The sequence below is a fragment of the Anas platyrhynchos genome, chromosome 3, assembly GCF_047663525.1.
Source record: "Anas platyrhynchos isolate ZD024472 breed Pekin duck chromosome 3, IASCAAS_PekinDuck_T2T, whole genome shotgun sequence".
NCBI lineage: Eukaryota > Metazoa > Chordata > Aves > Anseriformes > Anatidae > Anas > Anas platyrhynchos.
Window position 1 is genome coordinate 41141859 of NC_092589.1, and position 19532 is coordinate 41161390.

Here is a 19532-nt window from a genome sequence, read left to right on the forward strand (position 1 = left end):
AGAACACGTGTGATCTGCAGTCATACAGGGTGCAAGAAAGAAACACAGACAATAGCCCAGATCTCCCAAATACCAATCAGTACTTTAATCAAAGAGCATCTTCCATCTGTTCTTCCATCTCTTTGCTCTCATATTGGAAATACACTTTATTGTGAGAGTCTCCCCAGAAATGCATGGCATCAAGTTAATATATAGAATATCTGGTGAGAAAATGTAAACTCTGTTGTTGTTATTGTTCTGCCAGCAGTCTGTATGGTGGCAGAGGGGCAGAAACTGCTGGGTGCTTTGGCTCAAGAGTGTAACTGAGTGGATCTAGTGGCTTATTTTTGAGAAATTGTTCCTATCCCTCCCTTTCCCTGCTGCTGGCTCTGGTGTACACAGGACGCTGTCTTACAGTCATTCAGTTGACTGGTATGGCAGAAGATGAGTCCTTTTTTGGCAGGTTACTGAACCAAACCATTAAGGTGATGGGGTCTACAAGTGCCAAGACAACCCTAGGGTATTTCCTTTCTGATCCACTTTTCTGATTTGCTGCCTTTATTTGTCTCTGGAAACAACCAGGAACAATTTGTGAGAAATCATTCCATGGTGATAAACGTGGCACAAATGTTCTGTAATTTTGCTGTTTTTCACTAGATACAGATCACTGTTTTTCTTGTCTCCTGTAGTCTCCTTTATGTTGGTGGATTGTCTAATGACAAGCTTTCAAAGGACAGAAACAATATTCTTACGCACATGGAAGACCTCCATTGTTTCCCCTGCTGCTCCTTTGGCCTAATGCTGTATTCAAGGAGTAATTGTAGGAAATCAGTGCTCCTCTTCCTAAACATAAACTAGGTTGAACTCCATTCTTCCTGTCTGCTATTGTTAGCAAGAACATTAGAAAATTGCTGTGCAGCAAGTCAGTCATGAAGGAGAAAAAGTGGGACAATTTGCATTTTGTTTCACAGCTGAATGTAATATGTACCTTTTCACCTGCTGTAAATAGGATTATTTGTGGTATGAATTATGTCAAATAATCTTCATGAGAAGGGTCATTTCATGATCTTCAATGAAATTATATGGTGAAATAAAGCAAGCAAGTTTAGATTTCTTTATTTTTATTTTTCCTCTCAGCAGTGACATTCTCTTTCAGACCAGTAAGACAATGAAGGCAACAGTTGTATGCTTGCTCAGTAAGCAGGGTAAGAACGTTTTCAAACCTTTATTGTCCCACTTGCTAAGATGATTATTAATGTGTCAGTGAAATATAGTCAAATTTAGAACCAGGTAAGTAGCTAGTTTCTCTTTGCCTCTGTATATTTTATGTTTCATATTGAGATTGTTAAGTGAAAGTATGAGCAAGGAAAAAAGGAAATCTGAGTATTTCTGGGTATATTTATTTGCAACAGTTAGTACAGAATGTATGTCAGTGGAATGCATTACATGGTTGCATACTAGTAAGAATAATCTTAAATTTGTTCTCCTCAAGCCTGGATAGTTGATATGAAGCTCTCTCTGCTGTAAATGTTTCTCCATTGATGTCTCCTGTGGATTTTGTTATTCACAATCTTTTTTCCAATTCAAGGAATTTTTACTGAGGGCATAAAAGGTATTATTTAGGGCAAGTGTGAAATATCGTATAGAAATCCCTAATATGGATGAAATAATTAATTCTGAATTTGGAATTGAGTCTAAGCTTCTGTTTTAGTTTAGAAGATGCTTCAAGAGCAATAGTAATTTTCAGAGCAACGTGCCTAGTTGCCAAATGTTTTGAAGACTGTCAACTTCTAAGGCATTTATCTTGTGACAGAGTAGTAACATTTTAAGGTCTTAGATAAGGCTGATTTGTGCCCAAGACACTAGTCAATCCAATTTAAAAGTTTTTTTTTTTTTTTTTTTTTTCCCTGCTTCTAATAAGGAAGAAGACTTTTAAGGCATCCTTATAAGGTGGAGGCATGTATCGTGTAATAAAATGATTCAGAGGAGCATTTCATCACTTTGATTAGGGTAAGAAAACTTTCCTTTAAAGCACAAAGGCAGTGTATGATGATAAGTGTGCTGGTAGGATTTTTAGGTTAATGAGGCATGAGTAAGTGTAAGCTTTCCATGATGAAATGAATAAGTGATTGTATTTACTGTGGCTAAACATTGTATGTATTACTATCTAGTGCTGCTATTCAAAAGCGTTCTTTTAATAAGCTTTTTGTGCAGGTGACCTGAGGCCCATGTGAATATCACAGTCAAAAATAAGGAGGCCTTTTCTGCATAGAAGTACCCAGTGTTAGAACTAGTTTTGAAACAGCAAGACTTCTGCAAAAGAAAGGGAAGACAAGGGTTTGTTTGGCAGAGAAGTGAAAAAGTGTAGTTCTTTAAATGTGAAATGTGAATTAAAGGCTTGTGCTACAACAAAATTTATTGACCTACATGCTCGGTTTACAAGTCAGAATGGATTTGGGATAGATGCCTATCTTAATGTATACTTTCATGTCCTTGTATTCCAGAAAAGTCATTGTGTTGGGATGAAAAATGGTTTAAAAAGTGAAATAAAAAATGTGAAATTAGATTGAATTTACTAAGTGCTAGTACTAGCAAAACCTGTTACAATTTTCTGTCAAGGCAGACAGTTATCAGGTTTCAATCTAGAGAAATCAAGGCCCCATTCAAACTCAAGCATTGAAATTCAGTGAAAGTTTTGAAGCAGAGTCACTCTAAAATACTCTGGCCACTGTGTATGAGGTCAGCAATGTGTTAGAGTGATGCTTGAGAGTCCAGGTTTCATTTTAGTCATTCTCATAACAAAACATTCTCATAACAAAACACCAGTCTCTTTCTTATCACTTGTGCTCTGGGGATGCCATTTGGTTTTGCCTATCATTATCACCAAATGTATGATAGCATCTAAAATAAGTATTCAGTGGTTCTGTAGGGGTAAGGAGCAAAATCCTGGCCAAGCTGAAGTCAAAGGTTATATGTCATATATATAATCCATATGTATTGGTGGCATGAATAATTGCTACAGTCTTTCCAAGGTGGTTAAAATGTCTGTAAACTGAGCTGGAAAAATATTTCTTGACATGGGATGAAGTGCCATCTAGATTTCCTGGCCAAACTGCGAGAAACACGCCATGATAAGCTCTGTGGCAAATGTGGTGCTTCCTGTGGTGCTAAAGTAACACCACGTTTACAGCTATGGGACACATGGGATTGCTTGTGAAATCGTCCTGTCATTGGAAGATTTCAACATTATGTAGGTCAAATTTGCATGAGAGCATGGTTTATGTATGATGCCTGTTGTTTTAAAGCACAGGGTAATGAGTCGCCCATTGCCCAGCTGAGGGCTCTTTTTTAATGTTAAACACCCATGCAACTATGGTGGAAGCAGCCTCAGTTGGTCACATTTTTGCAAAAAGTGCATTACAATAGCACATTAGTCATCCTTGCTTGATAAAAACAGGAAGTATGAATGAAAAAGCATAGCACAATGTAGTGCTCTCAAGAGCAGCTTATATTGGAAGACCTTTAGATTTTTTATTTTTATTTATATATATATTTTTTAAGTGTGTTGAAGGGGAAAGACACAGCTGCTACCTGAAAGCCTCTTTGGGATTGCAGGTCTTGTGTAGCAATAGTTGACTCAACCCTTTATTCTTTGGAAGAAGAGAAGCAAAGTTCTGGGTTCTGCTGTGGCATAGGGCATTCTGATGAGTCCCTGAGAACAACAACAACAAAAAGGTCTGCCTGTTCTCTATGTAAACACTCAGGATCATATAGCATTTTCTGGATGAGCTGGGTTTTTGCACTGGGTCACTACCTTCTTCCTTCTCCACAACTGTGCAGTTAGCTGCTGCCTTCCAGCACATCAAACAGCACAGTTGCACTGCATATGAGCAGTGTTCAGAGCACATGAAAGACTCTTTAAATAACAGTGGCCATTGGCACTATATTGCATAAGTGCTGTTAGGCTTTCTCTGTTTCAGGGTTCAATAAAGGACAGTTTACACCATTTAATCAATTCCTGAAATGCCAGACTTTAGGATCTGTTTGGGTTGTAGGTAGATCTCAGGAAATAGCAGATTTTCTGATTTATGCGAATACTTTTGCTCATAAAAGAAAAACAGAAATGGTTTTATAGTCTCATAGGTTTTGGCAGAACAAATAGAAGGGACTGTAGGATGATTTGAACACTGTATGTTAGCTGGGCCATCAGGTTGAAAATGTTATATTATTTTACAAGCAGAAACAGAAGTCACTCAGATGTTAGCCAGCATTACAGGATAGTGGCAAGAATGTGGTAGGGAAGACGAGACCACAGTCTACCTACCAGGTGATGCTTAAAACGTGAAAGGCACCATGCTCACACCTGTTAATTCAAGAGCTTAACACTTGGTCCTTCTTTCCCACGCTGTTCATATAGCCTCTTTGGTTCTGTGGGCAAAGTTTCGTGGTGGTAGTTACTTAAAATTGCCTCACGAATTCATTAAGATATCAGGAGTTTAAGAATACAAAACATTTTTGTATGTAATATGATTTATAAGTTTGCTTTTTGCTGTATGACAACTTCATTATAATTTCAAGCTGTGATGTTTCACAACAGGGAGAATCACCCTCTGCTGTTATAGTCCCTTTGATTCTCTGCTTCTCATTTGGTTTGCCATTGAAACTTTGGGACAAATGCTCCAAGAAATGGTGCAATAGCCTCTCTATGGCTTTAGGCCTGGACAAAGCAATGGAGAGAAAATGCAACATGCAACTTATGCACTAGGGAATCATGAAGAAGACATTCAGTTATTGTTTTTTGTTTTCTGAGTAAAAATACGATTGTAATTAAGTTAAACTGCAGAACTGAGGCTTATGAGGTGTTCAGCACCCTCTTCTCCTTCTGACAGCAGTAGGTCTGAAGAATGGCAGTTCAGAATTTTTTTCCTCCCCTCCCATGACTTTATACCATAGTGACATTTGTTCCAAGCCTGAGGTTGCATTTAGATTAAACATTTAGGATGGAAGACTCTAACTCTGCTTAAAAGACTAACTCCAGGAAAGATAATAAGAGTATGAGGATAAGTTGCTGCTTCAAATGAGAGGAAATGTTGTTTTAAAGATACGAAAAGGAATGTTGTTTTATGTGTGTCAAAGAGAATCAGGACTAGATTTGGAGCTTTTTTAACTTCACTTTTACTATTACTGGGTCTGTTGGGCATGATCTGTGTTTGTGTTGCACTTAAGTATAATGGACTATAAATGAATTTTGACATATAATTCTTTTTAGGGGGTCACTCCTCTTTAAAGAAAAACATTATTCAGTAAGTTACAAATGATGTATCCTAAAATATAAACTCCCAAGTATGGATTAGACTTTATGTTATAAAATAATTCATTTTTTGTTCAAGCAAATAAGTTCACTTGCCTAATGTTAGGCGTTAAAGTAGGATCAACTTAAGGTGTCTTTTTTTAAAAAAAGGAAAAAAGTATAAAAAAGGAGTTCTTGAATATAATTTCAGAGGGACGAGGTTTTATACTTTGTGTATGCTTTCTATAGATTGGACTTTAGATGAGTGACAGTGCAAGAGCAGATTTTGAGAATGTTCAGAGGGACATGTCAAAATTCTGTTCACTTAATTTTGAGAAGACACAAGTCTTAGTCGTGTGTCTTCAGTATGTTAAAATTAGAATGCAGTTGGCTCTGGAATGAAGTTGACAACAAAGAGAGCAATTAGGCAGTATCAGTGACCAATTCTTTATGCATCTCACCTTAAAAGTCCATAAGGAGCAAGATAGCCCCACCAATAGTCTGGTCTGAGGCACCCTCTTACAAGAAATGTCATGAATGCAATTTCTTTTTCAGAGGAAATTGAAGGTGAGCCTGGTGCTAGCTGAACAATAGTGTCGCTGGAGGCACCTCTTTACTGCTTTTTATGCCTCTAGCACTGAAAGTGAAAAAGAAGAAAATGGGGGGAAAAAAAACTTTTGTCTCACTGCTCTTTGTACTACATCACTTTTCGATCCGGATGCTCAGAAAGCTGCAGAAAGACACCAAGACACCATTGCTCAAGCTGGTTTTGTTCTTGGATTCTTCCTCTACTTGGAAACAGCTTTCAGATGAAGAAGAAAACAACTTCCACTAAAATTTAGTAGAATGGAGATAATTGATGATGCAGGCAAAACTACAGAAATCTACTTAATGGAATATACCTGAGTTTCTATGTCCTGTCCAGAAATGAGAAACAAACAAAAAAAAGTGGGTATCAAGGTATAGTGATTTGAATATAGGTAATTGATTCCAGAGAATGACTGGCATTTGGGGGGAAGGAAGAATTTTTATTTTTAACCTGAATTGAAATATGACTGCACTTGCAAAGTTATGTTATATATAATGAAACAAAATGTGGGAACCAAAATCTGGTAGACAACAATGGAAAGAACAACAATTTGTGACACAAGTACCCTCTGTTGAGAGACCTAAGCATCACAGATGCTTAGATGGATCTTCTCTTGTTTGAAAGGGTAGGCTTTTATATGCCTCTGCAAAATACACAAAAATGGGCTCTCAGAATTTCAGTGCTTTGACAAAGCCTTAAAAAGAGCTGAAAATGAGGGAGTCCTCGCTCTAAACGTCAGTGACTTGGCAAGGCTGGGGACAGTTGGCATTAACATCAATGCTAGCATTCAGCTGACATCCTTGTTCAATGTATCTTTCTCACTGCAACTGGCAAGGAACAAGAGCTATTGTGACTGAAACTTTGAAAGTAATATTTAATTAAGTAAATTGATGTGCCCATTGGGAAACTGCAAATCATTTTTATGTGGCCTTTTTTCTCTTTATTAAGGCCCTTGAAGGGATGTTCTTTGCATTCAACAAAGTTGTATTTTTACAGTAAGTACATAGAGATATGAATGCTTCAGCTTTCTTCCCAGTGGTATCAGTGGTGGAGCTTTTCCCTTAATTCTCTGCATTCTCTGTACTTTAAGAAAAAAATACAGCATTAGGTGGTGTTTGGCTTGTGCTCTAGGTACAAATCATCCTTATTGAAGTCTGAAAAATTGATCAGTTCTGCCTGAGGACCTGAATCAGGAAAAAACTACATTTCAGTGGATCACTTCCCCCCCCGTTTCCAAAAATACTTTTACATACACTCTGCTTGTGGAAATGAAATGGAGAAAAACACTAACATTTTGGAGGGAAAGCAATTCGGAGGGAAAGCCGCTTGTGCAGGGATGGAAATGTAATTAATCATTATCCTCTGCTTGGGGCTCACAAAGAAGAGGGAGAAACCAAAATGTGAACTCTGAAGGGTTAACCACACCATTGAGGGCAATTTGTCTATTGTTTCTCTATTAATATCATTCACCAGCTTACCACTCATCACCTTCTCCAAGTAGTCTCCCTATAGCAACAAATGGCGCCATAGACAAGCCAGATGCAATCTCGTCTCTGTTTTCTTTTCATAAACATTTGAAAATTTGTTTAAAAGAAAAGAAAAGAAAATGAAAGTGGGAGGAAAATGTTTATTTTGTAGAAGCTGCATTTAGAACAGGAGACCCTGTTTTTTCTGTAACTCTCACTGCTATCTGAAGGGCCTCCACATTTCTGCAATGTGATTTCACTTCCTTAACAGAGTTGTTCCATGCCATTGAAGCAATCCTAGATTCCCTTCACAGCAATCTTGATGATCCTGAGCTTGTATTCTGAGTATTGAAAACATGCTGTCAGAGCTCTACATACAAAACTAGCTTCAGTTCCTCCCCACCTTTAGCTGGTAGCTAATTTTAATTTCTCTATTTAATTCTATAACAGTTTTTCTCAGTGACATAGCTACACAGAACTGCTACATACATGATGCTTATCTGTCTGCAGTATGATGGGATGAATAGGTAGATGGTTTATTTTCTGGAAATAACTGCTAAAAGTCATTAAATTTTAATCATTCATTTACTAGATAAAGCCATCATTTTTCCTTAAAAAGAAATCCATTGCTTTTCTCCTTTTTTGGTCTCTAACCGCCTTTCAGTTCTAGCTGACTTTAAGAGATGGAAAGCATTTCTCTTTCTTTACATGGAAAACAATCATGCTTAATTTGTATGTAGCTTATTTCAGTAAAAAACAAAACAAAAGAAACAAACAAACAAACAAAAATCCTGCCCTGAAACCAAACTCATGAAAACAAAGTCTCCACAAGAGGCATTTGTATCTTTTTATACAGTTCAACCTGAGATGAGCATAAAGTACCAACTGTCCTTATTATAATAGCAGACTTCTAGTTTTTTACAGGCATGAACAATTGCTTTGTTTACACGAGTTACTTATTTTTTCTTTGATATATATCTGATTTTTCTGATTTGTGAAATATTTAATGAGCTGCACAGACCAGCCTGTCATACTGTGGGCAAGTGCTCTGTGGCAGACTAGGTAGGATGTCTGGAGTCTGGTAACATGAAGTCATCTTCCTCCATTCAGCCACTGAACTGTGGGAAAGGTTAGCCAAAATGGATGAAAAACAGTTTTTCTCTGTAGGAGCAATTGCTGAAGTTGTTACAAAGAAAGTTATATGGTCATAAATGGGGAGAAGATAAATCCAGTAACCGAGAATCTTTGCTGTCAATCATTTCTCAGTGTGGAACCTTGCATGAATGGAATTAACTTGTATTTCTTCAGAAAATAAATTTGGGGCAATATTTTACATTTACCACCGAGATGCAGCAAAACTTGTTAGTAAAAAGAAAATCACTAATGGTCCCATCCTGTCAATTACAAAACAGTTATATTGAAGTTTTTGCCACCTCATTTGATGATTTGAATATATGCATATGCATATAGTCTGCTTTACTTACGTATGTTGTAATGGTGAGACCTGAAAAGTTGATGGCACAATGTGTCAGATTTTTGGAGAAATGCTGTCACCTCTTTGAGCAGTGGGGAGCTTTGTCATTGGTGCTACTGGACTGAGATTTTGTCTTGTGTTGCTAGCCCCTAGCACTGCAAATCTGCCAAAAAGACAGCCTTGTTTCCTGGTTGAAGTTGCATTTGAGGTATCTGTGGCTCTTGGTGTTGAACAGGAGAGAAAACTTACGCTTGGATGGATTTTTCTGACTTTTGAAGAGCATCTTGTCTCCTTATCTGTGGCAGACTGCACTGTAAACACTTCTTTAACTACTTCCAGAGCTTGCTTCTACAGGCACAACATTTGGCCACACCATCTGATTACCACCAAAACAGAGGAAAACAGCCTTCCACCACCACTTTGTAGCTGGCGTTACACTCTGTTATCGTCCAGCCAGTGTTTACAGAATGCCACAGTTAACGTTGCCCAGATGCTCTATCTATGGGAAACCCAGAGACCAGGCATCAGTGACCGCCCGTGTTTTCCAAATTCAACCGTCTTATCCGAGGCCTAGCCTGCCTGTGCAGGCCGGGGTCACCCTGCAGCCCGGCTGTGCTGCCAGTTAGCCTGACGGCAGATAGTGCTGCTGGAGATGGTGATGTTCCTCTTGTTTAGGCCACTTACAGCTTTTCAGCAAGCATTTTAGAGCAAAGTGATGTGGTTTTGCTGGTGGCTTGTGTACCGAAGAGAATTTTTAATGTAAGAATGTGGTAGGACTACAGCCCCAAACTACAGCAGTGTTTTATGCAGTTAGCAGCAAACCGTATGGATATTGCAAGAGCTGCGTGGTTTCCAGGACCTGGAATATCAGTGGTATTTTGCCTGTATTTTACTTTGGTCATCACTTAGTGTGTTGGCATACGTTTTTTTTCCTTTTTAATGTTTGACACACAATCTGACAATCACAAAAACCCCTCATGTCAGCTTTTTGAGGGTATGTCAATTTCTGAGAAATGTACATAGCTTTCCTAGGGTAGCTTGCTCTTGAGGAACACATGAAGTAACATTTTATTGTGACAGCTTTTTTAGTGCCTATGGCATACTCCCATAGCCACTGATCCAAAGAATTGAAGAAGTAAAACCATTTTCAGCTGTGCTTAGGGAATATTTGAGATAAAAAATAAAATCAAACTCTGTAGTGTCATTATAGAATCATGTCCAAGATATGTTAGTGAAAAGAAATATACTATTTTTCATAAAATAAACACTTCAAAAGTGATCACCAAGCACACATCTGTAGCACCTCCATTCATTTCCCACAAGCTGTGTAAAAGGTACAGAAATTTCTGGCCTAGACAACTTTTAAAAATTGTATAAGTGCTTCTTCTTTTTTTTTTTTTTTAAACTTTATTATTATTATTATTAAACCACAATTTGGGAGTTCTGTATTTCTTTTTAAGAAAGTTTTCATTTTCTGAGGAATTCATATTTCAGTTCCTATGCATTTTGCCCTTCCCATACAAGGAACTTTTGTGTACACCACACGAACGGCCCCACTACCTGAGGTACTACTCTGCTGTTAAAAGCATGAATAGACATTTCTTCTTTAAGGGCTGGAGGTGAGGTTCTTTTAACTGCTTCATATCCACATTCCTAAACCTATTTAAAAACCTGAGCCCAAAGTCCAGCTGACAATGAACTCTATTTTCAGCTAAAATCCCCTCCTCCCCTGCTTCACCACACGCTGTTTCTGCTGCTGGTCCACTTGTGATAAAGACCAAAACTGTTGTTTGGCTGACATGCAGAAGGAGTTGTTTATCAAAAGGAGGCTATTCTAGGAGGATATGCTCTTTAAACAGAACAATGGGGATTTTGAAGATAACCAAATCAGTACTACATAGGTGTTAGATCTGTTTTAAATTGTTTCTGTGTTGGAAAGTAGGAGGGGGCCCGGGTTTTGTCTTTGAATCCCTGGCTTGCAAGTGTGAAATGGTTAAGTCCAAATTAGCTGCCAGCTGTGCTTTGTGCTGCAGATCCAGAGGATCTGTAGGGCATCAGCTACAGATGCTACCAGGGGGCACAGCCCTGGGCGTAAGGGGAAAGGGGCCACACAAAATCCAATTTCACTTTATCCAGCCATCCAGCTATCTTTGTGCTTCACCCAGGTCTTTTTTTTTTTTTTTTTTAATCTGTCCATCCTTGGTGCTGGCGAACTGAACTGCACTTCCTAAAAGCAGATCTACAGAGTCCTCCTTTTTTACTAGTTAGACCAGGTTACAGACATGGACCCGCTCGAATGATACAAATCACTTGGTTTTTAGACATGTAGAAAAGTACCAATAGATGTTCGATAGGTGGGAGGAAAACTGGGAAACCTTATGGAACAGTTAGTTTCATATAGGAGTTCAACAGACGTATGTGTCTTTTTTGTTGTTTGTGCCTTCTGTAGAGGGAGAACCTCACCAAATAGAAAGGTGACCTTCAAAGAGAAGGGAGGAATGTTATATTTTCTGTTTAGCCCTTAGATGGCTGCTTCTCTTCTTTCTCAGCTATGACAAGCCCTTATATTCTGTAATGAATGCTTTTTCTGTTATTTTTAATTGTGTTATTTTGGTATAACACCCTAATACCTGTCACTATAGGTTCAAGCGAAAATTCCCCTTTATCATTTACTTGTAGTGACCTTTTGTGATACAGTGATCTTATTTAAAACTCTTTCTTTCAAAACTAGGAAAATGAAGATTCTCTATAAATAACCAACTTTTTTTTCTTTTCCTTCCTCCTGGCTAGCAGCCAATACTTCTGCCTGTTTTCATATAATGCCTCTATACATGAAAAGAAAAGGAACAGAAAACCCTTTTCCCCTCTAGTGCTGATCACATGTAAGTGATTTATTTAAGGCCACACAGTGAATTGCTTGCAGGGTGATTCTGCCAGCCATGTGGTTGAAGCTCGGCCTAAACATGCTTGGATATTTGCAGGTTGTTCAGGAGAACATCTGGAGGTGCCCACTTTTCCTGGAATGCCTGTTTTGATTGTTTAAGGAAAGGGGGGGGGGGGGGGGGGGGGAAGAGAAGTCTTTCCTTTTCAGCTGGTAGACATCTACTGGCCTCAAAATTCAGGAACAATCTGTTTTCAGCTGTAATATTCCTACCTTCTGGGAGCCTTCTTCCTCCTCCAAAGCAAATACAAACTTAAATTTTTCTGAGCATGGAAGGAGTATCTCAATGACCTATGCCTAACACCACTGACACAGTTTGGCATCCTGACATGAAGCCTGGATTTGTTTTCTTAAAGACTCCCACTAGGTAAACCCCATGGAAAAACCAACCCTTGACAGCTATTAGTGTTTGGCCATCACCTTTTACAGCAAAGTGTGATGGTGTGGAGACTAGGAGGGGCAGTTCTTTTGTTTGTGATGGAGCCAGCCTTGCTGCCTGTTTTTTTTTTTTTTTTTTTTTTTTTTTCCCCCTTAATTATTTTATATATAAATATATATATATATATATTTGTTCCTGTCCTGAAGTGATATATTTTCAGAAGCTGTATCACACAACTGGGAAGAAAAGGTGACTCCATGGATATTCAGACAGATGTAGAGATCCACTTTACACAGCAAAGTAGGCAGTGTAGGCTGATTATTGCAGTAAGATTTGCCAGAGGCAGCCCTGGCAAGAGTGGCAAAGAATGAATCCACAGGGTGTTTGTGTCGCAAGGGGACCCAGCTATAGCTCAGCCAACAGTGAGAGCCCTGTTGCTTACTGTGGGGTGCAGTCCTGGTGGAACTATGTACTGTGCTCTGCTCTTCGAGGTTAGCAGACTGCTTCGTAGTTATGTTCTTGGGATTTAAGCAAAATAGATCTTCTGAAACCAAAATGATCCTCTTTAACTGAAATAGATTCCTGACGAGGGACTGGGCTTTAATTAGCATGTCCAAATAGAGATTTAGGGGCCTATTGTTTGCCCTTTTGTTTGAAAATGATGCCCTTTACTTTTTTTATCTTATCCAAGTCCAGAAACCATACCTGCATTTGGCTGTGTGTTTTCCGGCTTTGTTCTAATAATGCTTGACCTGCCCACGTAACTTAACTGACTGGGTATGAGGGTTGTGCCTAGTCATCGCAATAACTCACATGCATTGACAAAGGTGACAGAAACAAGTTTTAATGACAATGTAGAGGGTAGAAACCCTATTCAAGAGGAAATATGTTTCCATATGTCAAACGCCGAGCAATTTAACGGAGGAAGCAATTATACCTTGCAGTGCTGCTGGAGTCCGGCGAGTGCTTCTCTGTTTTGTGGGTACCCACACACCGACATTTGCCGGCGTATGAACTCAGCGCATTGATTGCTGCCGCTTGAACTCTGGACTTGCCTTTCTCATTGGTTGTTTGCTTTAACCACAGCGCTGAATGGAGCCTTTGGAGACTATCACAATGTAAATAAATACATGTGTGTTTGTTTCTAGCCTGCTTTTTTTTTTTTTTAAAAAAAAAAAAAAAAAGTGTGTGTCAAAGAAGGGGGAAAAGCTGTCAAGCATGCATTTGCATGCCTTTGAGATGCAGGAGGTACAGGAAGCGATGGGTTTAAGGGAGGGCTAGGAAAATCATTCAATAGGGGTATAACAATAGGGAAACAGAGTGGTTAGGTGTTGTTAGATTAGATTAGGGCAGATTTATTTAGAAAGTGCTATTCATTTTGCTGTTAATCATGTAGAGGTACTTAAAGCTTACAAAAAAAAAGTCTTATTCTGCAAATGAGCATGATTACTTCTTTTTTGTTGTGTTATCATCCATTGAAAAATATTACATTTATTTATTTATTTATTTTAATTTTCTTTATGGAAAAAAGGCTAGACTGGAACTAGATAATGAAAGGTGGCAGTAAAATTGTTCAGTCATACTAAATTGCTCTGCTGCCATGATTGTCCCTAGGCTGGATTTCTGTTCATCTTTTGCATTAGCGATATTTTTCTTTGTGTTTTTGCCCTTGTTGTTATAATTTTAAATGTGATGAAATATGCTGACTCTACAAAGTTTTATGTTACAGCAAAGGAGAGACTGCAAATAGAAAAGAACAAATGAATTCATAGTTGGCAGGGGCTAATTTTGTGTAGTTACTAGCTTACATCATGGGTTTCTCTGCCAGTTAGCTGTTCAAAAGTAAAATAGGAGGCATGGCATGGCCTGAAACTGAGGGAAAGGTTGGAGTTTCAGAGACAGCCTCTTCACACCATTGCCAAATCACCTCTCATTTACATTACATTTGCAGGCATAAAATAGGACACAAGTCTGATGGCTGCAAACAATCCTTCTCGATATTTGTGCTTTTCCTTCAAAGATTTTACTTACTGTAAACTTCCTGAAATTTGCTGTGAGGGAAAAACCTGGCATAAGATGTGGCTGTGAAGCATCACAAAGCCTAACAAAATGTCCTGTGATGAAACCTCCTCACCTGTCTAATGTACCCACAGCTGCTTGCAGAGCTCCCTAAGAGAGCCTGGCTCTGAAAAGCCACGCTGCAGGGTGGTGGGGGTGCCATAGCCAGCAGACACCCTTCTGCTACTTGCTTCTGGTACCTCTCTTTTATTCTAATTTTCTCCTGGGTTAGCTATTCCCTCCTGTCTGAGCATTGAATAGATGCATGATTGCATCTTGCTTACAGTCTGTTAATCCAGCTGTGTGTGAGGACTTCTTTGCTCCCTTGTACTGCAACTAAAGCCACCATCAGCATAATCTGAAGGCAGCAGGTGGTTCGTCATCAGAGCTTCTCCTGGTCTGCAGCCTGAGCTGGCCCTGCACACTCAGTCACCTCTCTTTAACCTGCACCATTAGTGAACAAACAGAAAAGAGGCTCCTGCATTTCTCAAAACAGGTCTGTCTTGCTGGAAATGGACCTATTTATGATCTTTGGTAAATACAAGTGTTTGTCAATATATTATTTTATTAGCATAGTTTTTCCTTGAGTCTTAAATGCTGGCCTATTAATCCACATTAGTTGACTGTTCTGCTTTCTGTCTATTGATTTCTAAACCAAATTTGAGCCATCTATTAAGTGCTATAAAACTGTGTGAAGACTGGTACTTACTGGCTTAAGTTAAACTTCAGGATGGATTTGTACTTCCCAGCATTTCCTTTGTCCCACTTTGCTGGATCAGTTTCCAGCTTCCCTGAAAAAGAATGTCTTGTCTCCCTTCTGGTTTTGCTATTTCCTTTTGTTGGCTGAAACATTTAATAAAAATGTTACAGCAAGTGAGAGCCATACACAAAAGTGTAAGTGGAGGGAGTTTCTCTGGCTGAACAATACAGAAGGTCACATTTGGCAACCATTTCTGAATGTATTTTCAGATCTGCCTCAATTCTTAGCAGAATACAATCATCAAGATTTTTTTTCCCCTTTATTTGATTGAATAACTTATTTTAGGCAAGATGAAGAAAAATCCTTTTTGTATTTTTTTTTCTTTTTTGATTTTTGTGCTGATGTCATCTTATTTGCTCTTTGGTCACCCACAGAGTATTTTGTGGTAGAAATATGGTCGCATGGTAACAAGCCAGTGGACGCCCTGTCCCTGGATTGCTTTTCAGGAGCAGAAAAAGGCAGTTCTCCCATCATCATTGTGCACTCCACCTTGCTTTAAAGACAGAAGAGGGGAAAATGAGACGAATGCTCTTCCTGCCCCTTCACAGTCAGTCATCTCTAAGCATGAGGTGCTGGCCTGAGAAAGTTGCTGGCCCAGCAGGGCTGCAGCATGCGTGGAGCTGCCGCTCCTCCTCGCCTGTGCTTGCAGTAGTTCTGAATCATTTAGGTGGGATAGTCCTGAAAATGTGGCACGGTCAGGTACTGGGTGCTGCTCTCCCGAAGGACTTGCCTGTGCTGGTAGGATGGGTGCATGAGAAGGGCGCAGGAGGTGGCTGTGTCAGGGTTTGGTCTCTTTGGGCTTGCTGGAGCTGTGTCAGCGCAAGCTGTGTGTAGGAGGCTAGGACAAGTGTGGTGAAAGCCACAACAGAGGATCCCTCTCATCTCAGCGCGAGGCATCTCTACCAGGGCTTTGTGGTATTGCAGCTACGTAAGTGTGGTTCAAGCAACATGAAGCAAAACCCTTTCAGATATCACAGATCATCCTCATTTTGAAAGTTCCTCATCACTTCAATCCTCCCCCACCTCCCAGCCTCAAAATCCTCAGCATCACGCTCAAGGCTAAGCATGACAAATCTCACCCTCGTTTTTACTCTTGTTGCACACATGTCCCATGCTATAGAGGCTGTGGCACTCCTTTTGTACCAATTTCCTGCTTTCAAGGTATGGCCACTGTTTAGTGCTCCCCTCATTCATATAGTTACTCGAAAACTGCACCTTTCTCTATTTTGCGTGAATTTGACAAAGTGTGAAACGTGTGCCCCAGAAACCTAACTGTAACCACCTGCCGTTTTCTCCATAGTTACGTGTAAGCAAACCCATTACAAGTATTTGTATCTCTGCAGTGGGTGCCAAGGAGACATCGAGCCTTTCTGAGCCAATCCTCTGTTATTCTAGCATGAAAAAAAAGCCGCACTGATGTAGGAACCCTGCCCTCTTGTCTTTCTACTGTGTCAAGAATTCATATTGTAGCTATGACAGTTTGTAAATCACACCACTGTTGGTAGAGATAGATACCCAAATTTGTCCTAGTTCTAGGTCTGGAAGGGGCTTAATTTCACAGACTTAGCAGCTGTAGCTATTTTTGAAAATGTTTAAAGTCTGCATGTACCTGGATAAACTTTAGAGGACCTTTTTTAGCCCTTATTTGAGCTGTGTGTTTCAATGGTTATGCTAGTGACCTTTTCCATTACAAGAATTCATGTTAATTCATGGCAAGCCAGAACATTATTATAAACCTCTTGACTGTTCCGTTTTTTAGGGCTTTGAAATGTAATCAGAAGTGGATTTATCTGATACTAGGAGATGAAACAGTTACCAGCCTTAGGTTTCCTCCCTTTTATTTTTCTAGGAGGTTACTGCCAGAGTAAACTGAAATTGGAGGTGGTTTATGTTAATGCTGCAGCCTGCAGACTGCACTTGCTCAGGAGTTTATCCAGCAGGATCAGCTGATCCCGCTACAGGATGGTGACCTCTGGCAGAGACACAGGACAGAGACAGCTGCTTCAGCTCTCCCAACTAAACCTGCTTAAGGCGGTGAGTGGGAGTTGTTAATACCACTATTTGTTTAATTGTAGGGCTGATAGAATTTTTGTGTGTTTTATTACAATAAAATGCATGAAGTGGAAACAGAGGTAAAATTGAGTGTGCTACTTGGGAGCTGGTTCTCAATTATGATTCCTCTTTGTTAACCAGGCCCTAAAATGAAAAGTAACCAGAAGCATATTTGGCTTCAAATTTTGCAGTGGTGTAACAAGGCAGCCCACCCTGAAAGGTCTGGTGCCACTGGAGTGCACAGTGCTTTTAGGAATACAGGGCAAGGGTGAGTTTTTTATTAGCTTAGTCTTCTTATTTTCCTCCAAATATAGATAGGCACTTCTCAGCTTTAGTACTTGAGAAGAGACAGCCAAGAGTGCCCTGGAAGCTATTTGCTAGGGAAGTCTGTTAGAAAAATGGGAATCCAGAAGACACTTCTACTTTAATGAAGAGAGGATAAAGTTTTTAATGATGATAGCTTTATGGAAGTGGAGACCCTTCCCTTCCTCCCTCTTCCCCCATAGCTCCCTTTATAAACAAAACAGAGATAAACCAAATACTCATTTCAAAAGCTACTGCAGGGATCCCATTGGCGTCATGTGCTGACATGTGAAGTGCTGCATCCTTGTTTCAATGCGCCCAAGCCCTGAAACTCCTAGGGACAAACACGTGTGCTGTGGGAGCTCCATCCTGTGCTCAGGCTCACTGCAAATCTGCAAGTAATGGTCCACCAGACTGAGAAGCTGGGGGCACTTGGCAGTGGAAAGTACCTTGCCCATACTGGAGATGGTGACAGAGTTGGCAATGAGGAGGTGACTAGTCATTCTGTGAGCCCTGGTCTGGGGCCAGTTTTCATTTTCGTCTTGTTCTCTTTCTGTTTTTCTTTCTCTCTCACTTTTGTTATTTATACCAATGAGCAAATGTTGCTTATTTTTAGCAGCCTTTCCATTTTGCTCAGGCACTGATCCTCAGTAATGGAATGCCTGTGGCCCTCCCCAGGGCACCATCCCATGTCTAATAAGAGCAGACAAATGCAAGCTTTGGTGTAGGGAGCTATTGATTTGCTTCCAGGCAAGTAGGGCGTGTGTGATACATGTAAAAGGTGCCCATGCATACTTTATATTAGCAGTCTAACATCTTAGTAAATGGCCTTGCATGATCTGCCTTGGGCTGTTGATGATAAATTATTTCTTTATGTTATATATTTCCATAAAGCAAGCAGACTTGCAACTTGCTTATTTTAAAGTGTGTAAAACCAATAATAAAAAAACAAACACGCCCAAATACCCACACCTATTTCCACAACCAGAGCAAAAGCAAAGTCTCCCTCAAGTGTGGACAGTTTCAGTTCTGAGAGGAGCAAAGGAGGTGGACCAATTCATCAAAACAGATGTAAGAGTTACTTAGACAGGGGTATGATGTTAGCTGTCCCTTTATTTTTCTGTTTCTCTTCTAGATCTTGTGTCACAGAGTTATTGCAGAGATGCTGACATGAAGGGCTATAGAGGAAGCGGTTATGGGAGGACTTCCTCTGAGGTGTGCCCAAGGAACCTTTGCCTCACAGATTAGCAGCTGACCAGCAGCACCTTTCAGTTTCCACTGAATGGCCTAGCAGTTTATGTCTACTTTTCTGCTGTGCTCTGGCTGCTGCCTATTGCGGTTCAGGCTGGGAAGAAACCAGGTGGAGAGGTTGTCCCATGCCCTCACGTCACTGGGATCCCACCCAGCCTGCAGGCATGGCTGCACAAGTGCTTGGATCCCTCAGTAGGACTTAGACTAAATACTTTCCATAGTTATTTATTTATTTTTTTTTTTATTCCTCATTTTCAGTCCTGACTCATTTTGATAGGCTTAGAGGCCTACGTCATGTGTGCTTAATGCTGGCAGAAGAAACTGATTTGCTGCTGACAGAGGAAGGCTACGATAGAGGGACATTGCTCAGGTACAGCCAGATCAGCGGATGGTCCAGTGCTTAAATTGCTAACACTGTGTCTACACAACTGCTCTCACTTTTGCCACTGCTAGGGAATTACCACAGAGTGCAATTGAAACATATTGCAGACAGCAGGAGGAGACCAAAGCTTGTTCAGGGAAAAAGATATGCTGCCTTTGAGAGGGACCTGAATACCTTTTCTGCTGTAGGTCTTTGTGGTCTTTCCTTCTTTTGCCTTGCTCCAGTTGCTGCTGGTTTTAGCCTCGCTCTGGTGGATCTTTGTGGCATAGCAGCTCTGTTCTCTGCCTACCCCCTGTCTTGTTGCTGTCATTCAGGATCCAGCTCTTATTAACAATCCTGAACCTGGTGGAAGTGGGAAGGTATCTTTTCTAAAGCTGCTCTTTTTAAAATTCAGCCCTATTTGTATGCTATGATGTGCACGTCTCTCTGCCCCCAAATTATTAAAATTGCAGCACAGTTGTCCGAGGTTTATTTTTCAGTAAATGACTCTTATAACTGGCATTCAGATTGACTACCATCTTAGTCTGAAATGCAGCAAGACATTTAACATGTGTGGGATACGATACCCATCTCAAATACATTCAATACTGCGTCAGGAGATGTTTTCA

General features: G+C 40.0%; 1 long non-coding RNA gene across 22 annotated transcripts in view; it reads left to right on the top strand.

The window, feature by feature from the left end:
• The window catches only part of LOC101794992 (uncharacterized), a 138720-nt gene that overhangs the window by 100114 nt on the left and 19074 nt on the right, over positions 1 to 19532 (top strand). For 20 of the 22 annotated variants that reach the window (XR_011808227.1, XR_011808225.1, XR_011808222.1 and 17 more), the window contains 2 exons: positions 1117 to 1184; positions 1901 to 1989. This is a non-coding gene — a long non-coding RNA (uncharacterized lncRNA). Of the gene's footprint in view, positions 1 to 1116; positions 1185 to 1900; positions 1990 to 16785; positions 16971 to 19532 lie in introns of all 22 variants that reach the window. The other 2 variants (XR_011808239.1, XR_011808223.1) reach the window with 2 other exon arrangements.